We start from the raw sequence: 13,355 nt of genomic DNA on the forward strand, positions 1-13,355 counted from the left end.
AACTGCGGTGTTGTAGAAAACTCATGAGAGTCCCTTGGACTGCAAGGAGATCCAAGCACTGCCAGGAGTCCATCCTAAAGGAGACCAGTCTGGATGTTCATTGGAAGGACTGATGTTGAGGCTGAAACTTCAATACTTTGGCCACCTGATGCAAAGAGCTGACTCATTGGAAAAGCCCCTGATGCTGGGAAAGATTGAGGGAAGGAGGAGAAGGGGACAACAGAGGATGAGATGGTTGGATGGCATCATCAACTCGATGGACATGAGTTTGGGTGAACTCTGGGAGTTGGTGATGGACAGGGAGGCCTGGCGTGCTGCAGTTCATGGGGTTGCAAAGAGTCAGACACGACTGAGGGACTGAATTGAACTGAATCTCCAATCTGATGATATTAGGAAATGGGGCTTTGTAGAGGTAATTAGGATGAGGGTATAGTCCTCATGATGACATTGGTACCCTTATAAGGAGAGACAGAGAATGATGATCTCTGTTTCTACCATGAAATATGACTATTCTGGAATTTTTGTCTATTTTAAATTTGAACTTACATTTAATGCTTAGTCGCTCAGTTGTGTCCAACTCGTTGCAGCACCATGCACTGTAACCTGCCAGGCTTCTCTGCCCATGGCATTTTCCAAGCAAGAATACTGGAGTGGGATGCCATTTCCTACTCCAAGGGCTCTTCCCAACCCAGGGATCAAACCCACGTGTCTTGAGTCTCCTAATTTGACAGGCGGATTCTTTACCACTAGTGCCACTTGGGAAGCTCTTGGTTGATATTAATTTGTACTTTTCTTCTGGTGAGTGTTTCTTACTGAAAATCACTTTAAGTGTTTGGATTGGGATTGTCCAGAATCCATAGATAGTATAAATCCAAAGCCCCAAATATGCATACAAGTACAACTAATGTTACAGATTCTCATGAGAGATATTTTTCAAACTTTAGGATAAGAACAAGAAAGATGTCTTTCTTTGATTGCTATCTTTAAGGAAGGGATTTTTAAATTAATTTATTTTTTAATTGAAGAATGATTGCTTTACAGAACTTTGTTGGTTTTTGCCTAACATCAACATGAATCAGTCATAGGTATAAATATGTCCCTTCCCTCTTGAACCTCCCTCCCATATCCCTCCCCATCTCATCCCTCTAGGTTGTTACAGAGCCCAATTTTGAGTTCCCTGAGTCATACTGCAAATTCCCTTTGGCTATCTATTTTACATATGGTAATGCAAGTTTCCACGTTACTCTTTCTATACATTCACCCTCTCCCTCTGCCCCCTCCTCATGTCCATAAGTCTGTTCTCTATATCTGTATCAATGAGTGGATTTTTCCAAATCTATCCTTTTACCCTGTGTAAAAGAATTTAAGTTTCCCCACTGCTCCTTCATAATGTGCCTTGTTTTATTCCTGTGACTATAGGAACACATGTTTTTTTCATATTTCCTGGGCTTTCAAAACTCCAATATTGTTAAATCCCTTTAGTAGTTATCATCATTTTTTTTTTTTTAGTTCATCACATGCCCTTCATTGTTTTTGGCTTTATAAGTTTATTTCTTTAAACTTAGCTTAGGTATATATTTAATAGGTTATTTATTGCATTTTGCACAACATGCTAAAGATTTTAAGAGGAATGTTCTTTCAGAATGTATAAATTCCCATAATGCCAAAGAAGAAGTACTTTTCTTTTTCTTAAAAGTATCTCATTTGTTCCCCTTTTAAATTACTCCTTAATTGAGTTTTGAATTTTAAGTAATGATGTGTTCGAACTATTATAACTTATGTGTGGATCATATATTTCTGATCAAATATGTGTTTCTAATTAGAATAATTGTGTTGCATATATGTTAATTATGGAATTTATGTTATATAGACTATTGATTACTAGACTTTTTAAAATGAGGCTACTTCTCCATCTTATTTATTAATTTATTTTTGGCTGCACTGCCTGAGTATGTGGGATCTTAGTTCTCTGACCAGTTCCCTTTGATCCCTGGTCAAAGGGATCATGCCCCCTGCCTGAAAGGGCAGATTCTTAACAACTGGAACACCAGTGGAAGTCCATGTATTATATATGTGCTGTATAGGGCTTCCCAAGTGGCTTTACTAGTAAAGAATTTGCTTGCCAATGCAGGATATGCAAGAGATATGGGTTTGATTCCTGGGTTGGGAAGACTCCCTGGAGAAAGAAAGAAACACCCTCCATTATTCTTGCCTAGGAAATCTCATGGACGGAGCAGCCTGGTGGGCTGCAGTCTATGGGGCTGCAAACCATAAGACACAACTGAGCACACACAAACACACGAGCTATGTAATATCAATTATGTAATGTTAATATGCTATATATTTATACATGTAAAGATATATGTGTGTGTGTGTGTATATATATATATTTGTGTGTGTGTGTGTATATATATATGTATGTGTGTTTGCCTTAAAGCATCAGAGATTATAGTGACTTACTGATAATCACAATCAGGGCTCCTCTAATGCTATATAAGAGTACAGAAATGTATTAATTTGCTGTCACAACCATGCTAAGATTGGTACTATATCATTGTAAAAAAACAAATGAATTTGAAATAAAATTCTCAATTTGACCCTATTTTAACATTTAGGTTGTAATTCAAAACCTATTAATTCCAAATATTAATAATAATTTACATGGTTTAAATATTTTTGTACAGGGAATCAATGACTTTATGAATAACAACATAATAGTTTCTACATGGAATGTTACATTTATATATTTTTGTTCAAAAATTGTATTATTTAGTGGAATTTTAGGGATTGTACAATATTATAATTAACAAAATAGTTTTTATATTATTGTGGTAATCATTGCAAAGATAAGCAATTAAAGAAGTGTTATCCAGAGGAAGGAATATTGACTCAGGGATTAATGTAAAGCATGATCAGTAAATCTGAGAAATAGGATTCAATCTGGTTTTCTTACTCAATCCCATTATTATTTTCATTCTGATTTTTATTTTTAATGAGACTGAAGTATATAAATGACTCTATTTTTAGTAGATGCTTTCTGATATTTTTACATCATATGTTATGATCAAACAGATATTAGTCAAGGCATTGTACTTCTTTGTTTTTAACAATATAACCTAACTCACAAAAGTGTGACTCCTTTCTGAGAGGGAATATTTCTTAAAAAGAATACTGCTCCCAATTTCAGTGTGCTTTGCTTATGAAGGTTTTAGCTGCAGTTTATCTATTCTATAGACATGTAGTTCTTATGAAAATAAATTATTTGTAACATAAATAAGATTTCTGAGGGCTTGATATTTATTTTATCTTCTTTAACTACGTCAGGTGTTTCCATAACACAGTAGAAAAGATTTATTGGAAACCAGCTTCTGTTTACTTTTAAGATTTTCTTATTTGTTTGCTTTTCTTATAAAGGAATTATAGGTATCCAGTAACAATATAACTACTTCTAACAATGATATTCCAGCAAAAACTACTAGGAGAAAATTTTCAAAAATAATATCTCCCCTATTTTAAGAGATACCAGTGAAATTGAGTCAGATTCTTGAGTCTAACCCCTCAAAGATCATGGACATCAACTTTCATCCTTGATACTGCATATTCACTTGCTTGAGACATCCAACTATTTAAAATGGCAATCTAGGAAAAACTTGTGCAATATTTGTTAACAGCACAACTGGTGGCGCTAGTGGTAAAGAACCAGCCTGCCAGTGTAGGAGACTTTTGATCCCTGGGCCAGGAAGATTCCCTGAAGGGCATGGCAACCCACTCCAGTATTATTAGCTGTTACTGTAATTTCATTTGTTTGTCTAAAAATGTTTTTATTTGCTCTTATTCTTGAAAGAATTTTTTCACAGCTAAATAGAGGATTATTTTCATTCAGTACATAGAAACAACAGATCCATTGACTTCTCTCACTGATTCTGTTGAGAATTCAGTCACTGGAAAATGTATCCCTCACTGAAGCTAATGCACCTTTTTCTCCATCCCACCTTTTACCTTTTATTCTATTTTTTTAAGTAATGTCTCTGTCTGATTTACTGCAGTTTTATTATTAAGTTTTTAGGTTCACTTATTTTTCTTCATGTCATGGTGCTTTTCTGAGCTTCTTGAATTGGTTGGTTACCCCATTGCTTAGTAGGAGAAAATAAAATCTTCTCCAAAATGAATGTGGGAATAAAAGTGAATGCATGAAAATTTCTATGAAATAAAGAATGTTATACTTTATTTTTTAATGTCTAATATCGATTATTGACTAGACATGATTTGAAATGTACTATTATGGAAAATGAGAATTAAGAACTTGAAATATGAGCTTTTTTTTAATTTTTAATTTTACTTTATTTTACTTTACTATACTGTATTAGTTTTGCCATACATTGACATGAATCCACCACGGGTGTACTTGCTTTCCCAAACATAAACCCCCCTCCCACCTCTCTCCCCATAACATCTCTCTGGGTCATCCCCGTGCACCAGCCCCAAGCATCCTGTATCCTGCATCGGACATAGACTGGCGATTCGTTTCTTACATGATAGTATACATGTTTCAATGCCATTCTCCCAAATCATCCCACCCTCTCCTTCTCCCTCTGAGTCCAAAAGTCCGCTATACACATCAGTGTCTCTTTTGCTGTCTCTCATACAGGGTTATCATTACCATCTTTCTAAATTCCATATATTTGTGTTAGGATACTGTATTGGTGTTTTTCTTTCTGGCTTACTTCACTCTGTAAAATCGGCTCCAGTTTCATCCATCTCATCAGAACTGATTCAAATGTATTCTTTTTAATGGCTGAGTAATACTCCATTGTGTATATGTACCACATCTTTCTTATCCATTCATCTGCTGATGGACATCTAGGTTGTTTCCATGTCCTGGCTATTATAAACAGTGCTGCGGTGAACATTGGGGTACATGTGTCTCTTTCAATTCTGGTTTCCTCGGTGTGTATGCCCGGCAGTGGGATTGCTGGGTCACATAAGGCTGAATGGATACAAAAACAAGACCCCTCTATATGTTGCTTACAAGAGACCCAACTCAAAACAAGGGACACATACAGACTGAAAGTGAAGGGCTGGAAAAAGATATGTCATGCAATTAGAGACCAAAAGAAAGCAGGAGTAGCAATACTCATATCCGATAAAATAGACTTTAAAACAAAGGCTGTCAAAAGAGACAAAGAAGGCCACTACATAATGATCAAAGGATCAATCCAAGAAGAAGATATAACAATTATAAGTATACATGCATCCAACATAGAAGCACCATAATATGTAAGACAAATGCTAACAAGTATGAAAGGGGAAATTAACAATAACACAATAATATTGGGAGACTTTAATACCCCACTCACACCTATGGACAGATCAACTAAACAGAAAATCAACAAAGAAATGCAAACTTTAAATGATACAATAGATCAGTTAGACCTAATTGATATCTATAGAACATTTCACCCCAAAACAATGAATTTTACCTTTTTCTCAAGTGCTCACGGAACCTTCTCCAGGATAGATCACATCCTGGGCCATAAATCTAACCTTAATAAATTCAAAAAAATCGAAATCATTCCAAGCATCTTTTCTGACCATAATGCATTAAGATTAGATCTCAATTATATGACAAAACTATTAAAAATTCCAGCATATGGAGGCTGAACAACACACTTCTGAATAACCAACAAATCACAGAAGAAATAAAAAAGAAATCAAAATATGCATAGAAACCAATGGAAATGAAAACACAACATCCCAAAACCTGTGGGACACTTTGAAAGCAGTGCTAAGAGGAATTTCATAGCAATACAGGCATACCTCAAGAAACAAGAAGAAAAGTCAAATAAATAACCTAACTCTACACCTAAAGCAACTAGAAAAGGAAGAAATGGAGAACCCCAGAGTTAGTAGAAGGAAAGAAATCTTAAAAATTAGAGCAGAAATAAATGCAAAAGAAACAAAAGAGCTAACTTTTTATATAAATAATTAAGAACTTGAAATATAGGATCTAAATTTTTATATAATCTGAATCATTGATTTAAATTATATGATATAAATTATTCTGTAATGGGTATGATCTTCTATTTTAATCTTATTTATGTAAAATTGGTAATGGATATGATACAGGGGGAAAAAATCTGTATGTCACAAAGGCATATCAAAAAAAACACAATATTAAGACCAATGTCAGGGAGTACATTGTTTAATGTTTTCCTCTAGGATATTCTTGGCTTCAGTTGTTACATTTAAATCTTTAATATACTCTGAGTTTATTTTTGTATGTGGTATAAGAAAGTGGTCCAGTTTAAATATGCCACATGTTGAAGTTCTGTTTTGCCAACAGGACTTATCAAAGAGACCATCTTTTCTTCATTTTTTATTTTTGGCTCCATTGTCATAGATATATTAACCAAAAAAAAAAAAAAAAAAACAAAACAAAAAAAAGTAAGTTCTGGGCACTCTACTTTTTCCTGATGTACATGTCCATTTTTGTGCCATTACCATACTAATTGAACTTTCTTGACAATATAGTTAGAAATAAAGGTGCATGATACTTCAGCTTTGCCCTTTATTCTCAGAATTATTTTGGCTATATTTGGGTCTTTAGCAGTTCCATGAAAATTTTAGGATTATTTGTTCTAGACCATAAGAAATGACGTGACTTGGTATTATAATAGGGATTGTTTTGTATCTATAGATTGCTTTGCATAATATGAGTTTGCAACAATATTGACTCTTCCAGTCCTTGAGAACAGTATATCTTTCCATTTACTTGCATTGTTTTCGTTTTATTTCATCAATGTCTTATAGTCTTCAGAGTAAAGATTTTTCACTTCCTTTGAAGAAAATTTATGACAGACCTGGACACCATATTAAAGAGTGGAGACATCACTTTGCCAACAAAGCTCTGTATAGACAAAGCAATGGTTTTTCCAGTAGTCAAACACAAACATGAGAGTTGGACCATAAGGAAGGCTTAGCGCCAAAGAATCAATACTTTCAAACTGTGGTGCTGGAAAAGATTCTAGAGAGTCCCTTGAACTGAAAGATCAAACCAGTCAATCCTGAAGGAAATCAACCCTGAAATTCATTGGAAGGTCTTAATGCTGAAGCTGAAACTCCAGTACTTTGGGCACCTGATGTAAAGAGCTGATTCATTGGAAAGGACCCTGATCCTGGCAGAATTTGAGGGCAAGAGGAAAAGGGGGAGACAGAGGATAAGATGGAATGGCATTGCTGACTCAATGGACATGAGTTTGAGTAAACTCCAGGAGATAGTGAAGGACAGGGAAGCCTGGTGTCTTCAGTTAGTGTTTCAAGGGAGGAGTCTTATTTAATATCTCCTATCTCCTAATAGCTCCTATCCTAGCTCATATTTCAGAAGCATGGCCGAGAAGAACTACCCCACATCCGAGGTCAGGGGCAGCAGCCGAGAGTACCAGACTGTGTTCGTGCAGGAATGGCCAAGAGGAGTTACCCCCCGCCCGAGGCAAGGGGCGGTGGCTGGAAGGAGCTACCCCCCACCAGAGGCCAGGGGCAGCAGCCAGAAGGAGCTACCCCCCAACAGAGGACAGAGGCAGCAGCCAGGAAGAGCTACCCTACGCCCGAGGCCAGGGGTGGCAGCAGGAAGGAGCAAACCCATGTCCAAGGAGCAGTGGTGGCGAGGGTGCAGGAGGGCCGAGAGGAGCTACTCCACGTTCAAGGTCAGAAGGGGCAGCGATGAGGAGATAACTCTCACCCAAGGTAAGAGAAGCCCAAGTAAGATGGTAGGTGTTACGAGAGGGCAAGAGGGCAGACACACTGAAACCATAATCACAGAAAACAAGTCAATCTAATCACATGGACTGCAGCCTTGTCTAACTCAATGAAACTGAGCCATGCCGTGTGGGGCCACCCAAGACAGATAGGTCATGGTGGAGAGGTCTGACAGAATGTGGTGCACTGGAGAAGGGAATGGCAAACCACTTCAGTATTCTTGCCTTGAGAACCCCATGAACAGTAGGAAAAGGCAAAATGATAGGATACTGAAAGAGGAACTCCCCAGGTCAGTAGGTGCCCAATATGCTACTGGAGATCAGTGGAGAAATAACTCCAGAAAGAAAGAAGGGATGGAGCCAAAGCAAAAACAATACCCAGTTGTGGATGTGACTGGTGATAGAAGCAAGATACAATGCTGTAAAGAGCAATATTTCATAGGTACCTGGAATGTCAGGTCCATGAATCAAGGCAAATTGGAAGTGGTCAAACAGGAGATGGCAAGAGTGAACGTCAACATTCTAGGAATCAGAGAACTAAAATGGACTTGAATGGGTGAATTTAACTCAGATGACCATTATATCTACTACTGTGGGCAGGAATCCCTTAGAAGAAATGAAATAGCCATGATGGTCAACAAAAGAGTCCGAAATGCAGTACTTGGATGCAATCTCAAAAACAACAGAATGATCTCTGTTCATTTCCAAGGCAAACCATTCAATTATCAGAGTAATCCAAGTCTTTGCCCCAACCAGTAATGCTGAAGAAGCTGAAGTTGAATGGTTCTATGAAGACCTACGAGAACTTTTAGAACACCAAAAAAAAAAAAAAAAAAAAAAGATGTCTTTTTCATTATAGGGGACTGGAATGCAAAACTAGGAAGTCAAGAACACCTGGAGTAACAGGCAAATTTGGCCTTGGAATACAGAATGGAGCAGGGCAAAGGCTAATAGAGTTTTGCCAAAAGAATGTACTGGTCATAGCAAACACCCTCTTCCAACAACACAAGAGAAGACTCTACACATGGACATCACTAGATAGTTAACACTGAAATCATATTGATTATATTCTTTGCAGCCAAAGATGCAGAAGCTCTACACAGTCAGCAAGACCAGGAGCTGACTGTGGCTCAGATCATGAACTCCTTATTGCCAAATTAAGACTTAAATTAAAGAAAGTAGGGAAAACCACTAGACCATTCAGGTATGACCTAAATCAAGTCCTTTTTGATTATACAATGGAAATGAGAAATAGATTTAAGGGACTAGATCTGATAGATAGAGTGCCTGATGAACTATGGATGGAGGTTTGTGGCATTGTACAAGAGACAGGGATCAAGACCATCCTCATGTAAAAGAAATGCAAAAAAGCAAGGTGGCTGTCTGGGGAGGCCTTAAAAATAGCTTTGAAAAGAAGAGAAGTGAAAAGCAAAGGAGAAAAGGAAAGATATAAGCATCTGAAGGAAGAGTTCCAAAGAAGAGATAAGAAAGCCTTCCTCAGTGATCAATGCAAAGAAATAGAGGAGAGCAACAGAATGGGAAAGACTAGAGATCTCTTCAAGAAAATGAGAGATACCAAGGGAACATTTCATGAAAAGATGGGCTCGATAAAGGACAGAAATGGTATGGGCCTAAAAGAAGCAGAAGATATTAAGAGGAGATGGCAAGATTACCAAGAAGAACTGTACAAAAAAGATCTTCATGGTCAAGATAAGCACAAAGGTGTGATCACCCACCTAGAGCCAGACATCCTGGAATGTGAAGTCAAGCGGGCCTTAGCAAGCATCACTAGGAACAAAGCTAGTGGAGGTGATGGAATTCCAGTTGAGCTATTTCAAATCCTGAAAGATGATGCTGTGAAAGTGCTGCACTCAAAAAGCCAGAAAATTTGGGAAACTCAACAGTGGCCACAGGACTGGAAAAGGTCAGTTTTCATTCCAATCCCAAAGAAAGGGAATGCTAAGAATGCTCAAACTACTGCACAATTGAACTCATCTCGCATGCTAGTAAAGTAAGGCTCAAAATTCTCCAAGCCAGGCTTCAAAATGCATGAACCATGAACTTCCAGATGTTGAAGCTGCTTTTAGGAAAGGCAGATGAACCAGAGATCAAATTGCCAACATCTTCTGGATCATGGAAAAAGCAAGAGAGTTCCAGAAAAACATCTATTTCTTCTTTATTGATAATGCCAAAGCCCTTGACTGTGTGGATCACAAGAAACTGGGGAAAATTCTGAAAGAGATGGGAATACCAGACCACCTGACCTGTCTCTTGAGAAATCTATATGCAGGTCAGGAAGCAACAGTTAGAACTGGACATGGAACAACAGACTGGTTCCAAACAGGAAAAGGAGTATGTCAAGGCTATATGTTGTCACCCTGCATATTTAACTTCGATGCAGAGTACATCATGAGAAACGCTGGGCTGGAAGAAACACAAGCTGGAATCAAGATTGCCAGGAGAAATATCAATAACCTCAGGTATGCAGATGACACCACCCTTATGGCAGAAAGTGAAGAGGAACTAAAAAGCCTGTTGATGGCAAGTGAAAGAGGAGAGTGAAAAAGGTGGCTTAAAGCTTAACATTCAGAAAACTAAGAGAATGGAATCCAGTCCCATCACTTCATGGGAAATAGATGGGGAAACAGTGGAAACAGTGTCAGGCTTTATTTTTGGGGGTACCGTAATCACTGCAGATGGTGATTGCAGCCATGAAATCAAAAGACGCTTGGAAGGAAAGTTATGACCAACCTAGACAGCATATTGAAAAGCAGAGACATTACTTTGCCAACAAAGTTCCATCTAGTCAAGGCTATGGTTTTTCCTGTTGCCATGTATGAATGTGAGAGTTAGACTGTGAAGAAAGCTAAGCTCTGAAGAATTGATGCTTCTGAACTGTGGTGTTGGAGAAGACTGTTGAGAGTCCCTTGGACTGCAAGGAGATTCATCCAGTCCATTCTAAAGAGTTCAGCCCTGGGATTTCTTTGGAAGGAATGATGCTACATCTGCTACTCCAGTCCTTTGGCCACCTCATGCGAAGAGTTGACTCATTGGAACAGACTCTGATGCTGGGAGGGATTGGGAGCAGGAGGAGAAGGGGACGAAAGAGGATGAGATACCTGGATGGCATCACCGACTCAATGGATATGAGTCTGAGTGAACTCCGGGATTTTCTGATGGACGGGAAGGCCTGGCATGCTGCCATTCATGGGGTCGCAAAGAATCAGACATGACTATGGGACTGAACTGAACTGAACTGAAAGGAACTGAACTGAATTTGGCTGATAAGATGTCACACCTTCAGGCAGCAGCTTTTAAAATACATTGCCTTGCAGAATCCTATGGTTCTACAGTCATAATTCCTGTTAGACTCCAAACCAGGAGACCTGGAGTTGTCCCCAGGTGACACTAACAAAAAGTAATTTCCTTATAGTTGTTTAACTTCTCTGGGAAGTCTTGTCCAACATTAGAGAGGCCAAGGGAGAGAGCAAGGGTGGTAGCTCTCTTCTTACTTTCCCTGGGAGTGTCTCCTTAACTGCTCAATGTGTGAGAAGCATTAATCCTGTCTTTCAGAGTGAACTTTAGGTTAAGTAAATAGGTTTTATTCACAGAAAGACTAAGATTGGGTTTCTGTCTACTGTCTGTGGTGCCCTGGAGGTGATGGGCTGCCAAGAACTGTCTTTTTAATTGTTACAGTCCCATGGAACTCTGGAATGCTAATCCACTTGTCCATCAGGGCCAGGGAATCAACTGATGTTTCCGGTGTGGATTGTACATGTCCCTGGCTTGACCTGTGTAGCTGGAGAGTGCATGGGGCACAAGTTTGTCTCCCTATTCAGGAATGTACCAGGGCATATAACTGAACTGTGGTTCCAGCAGGTTCAGCAGTGCAGTGTGAGAGTGCCTTGTCTCCTACAAGACTGGCTTTAGGACTGTTTATGCTCTCAGGCCCAGCTAAGGGAAGGGAGTTGTAGCTAACCACATCCTGAGATTTTAGTCTGGGAGCTGGATAAGTTTGAGACCAATCACAGCTGCCTGTCCCAGCCTGAAGTTGATGGAATGCTGCATCCACTGGAGCTCTTCAATTTCAGCAAAGTGGGAGCATGCTGCATTCCATAACCCACTGTGCCAGTAGATTAGGTGTAGAACACAACAGTGGTGTCTGCCAATGCCTCTGTATCAGAAAGCATTTCCACCTTTCCCTACATGACCCGCCCCCCTCAGCTGATGTTGTTAGATTTGCCAATGACAGTCCTTCACATGAAGCTTCTGCACATTTAAAACTTCTATTTCATGGGTCTCAGGGTGAGCAATACTACATGTAAGATATTTAGAAGGGGCTTAGAGTTTATATGGGGGTTCCCTAGTGGCTCAGATGGTAAAGAATCTGCCTGCAATGTAGGAAACCTGGGTTTAATCTCTGGATTGGGAAGATCCCCTGGAGAAGGAAATAGAAATTCACTCCAGTATGCTTGTCTGGGAAATCCCATTGAGATTGGTTATAAGTGGTAAGCAAACAAACAAACAAACAAAAACGTATGCATTTTCCATTTGCAAGCATTTTTTGAACTCACAAGGAATATAAATCAATAAGAGGAATTACAAGTTCATGTATTGTCATAAGAGTGCAGACAAGGAAATGTAAGACTTCATTAGAGTTGATTATTTTGATATCGGAAAATCACACAAGAATGTATATACAATGCTGAAACATAGGATATTATTTTCAAAGAAAGCTAGACTTGATTAATGTTCTAGAATAAAGAACAGAAAGAAGGCATGGGTGAAAAATGCCTACATGTACACATGATGTGCAAGAAATAATGTGTCATTTAAAAGTGCAGCTGGGGCAAAATGAAGAAGAAGAGAGACCAAATGGTAGAGATAAAGGTATTTGGATTTGATTTAGTAGGATGTAGAAAAACTACTGAAGGTTAATCATCAATTGAGTAAACCAATCATGCTTTCAGTCGAAAAAGTTTATCCTGTGGGATAAAAGAGAAAGAGAAAGAGCCTGGAGGCAAAGGACTTAGTTAAGAGGTGTATTTAATAGCTTAAGGAAAAGGTAACATGTATTTCAACCACATTTATGCTAGAGAACATCTTGCATGTAGATGATTAGGTTGAATGAAGAGCAGACTCGAGGCAAACATTAGCCCTACGTGCCTTTTTTACATATAATCATTTATTCACTGACAAATGTGGTGAAGGCTAGTAGACTAAATTTTTTTTAAAAGTCACTGTGAGTTATTTCCTATTTAAAGAAGAGGTCAAATACAATGGCAAATAATCAGAACACAGCCTGCAGATGTTTAGTTTGGCTGTGTATTGCCAAAATAAATAAATAAATGTGAATATTTTTAGAATAAAAATGGTCTCTAGTTCATTAGTTCATCAGTTTCCTATTGTTCTGTTGTGTCCAACTTAAGATATTTACTCAGTGAATTTTATTCTGATTCAGTTCAGTTCAGTTTAGTTCACTCCCTCAGTCGTGTCCAACACTTTGCGACCCCATGAATTGCAGCACGCCAGGCCTCCCTGTCCATCACCATCTCCCAGAGTTCACTGAAACTCATGTCCATCAAGTCAACGATGCCATCC

This window comes from Budorcas taxicolor, chromosome 1 (genome assembly GCF_023091745.1).
Source record: "Budorcas taxicolor isolate Tak-1 chromosome 1, Takin1.1, whole genome shotgun sequence".
Classification (NCBI taxonomy): Eukaryota; Metazoa; Chordata; class Mammalia; order Artiodactyla; family Bovidae; genus Budorcas; species Budorcas taxicolor.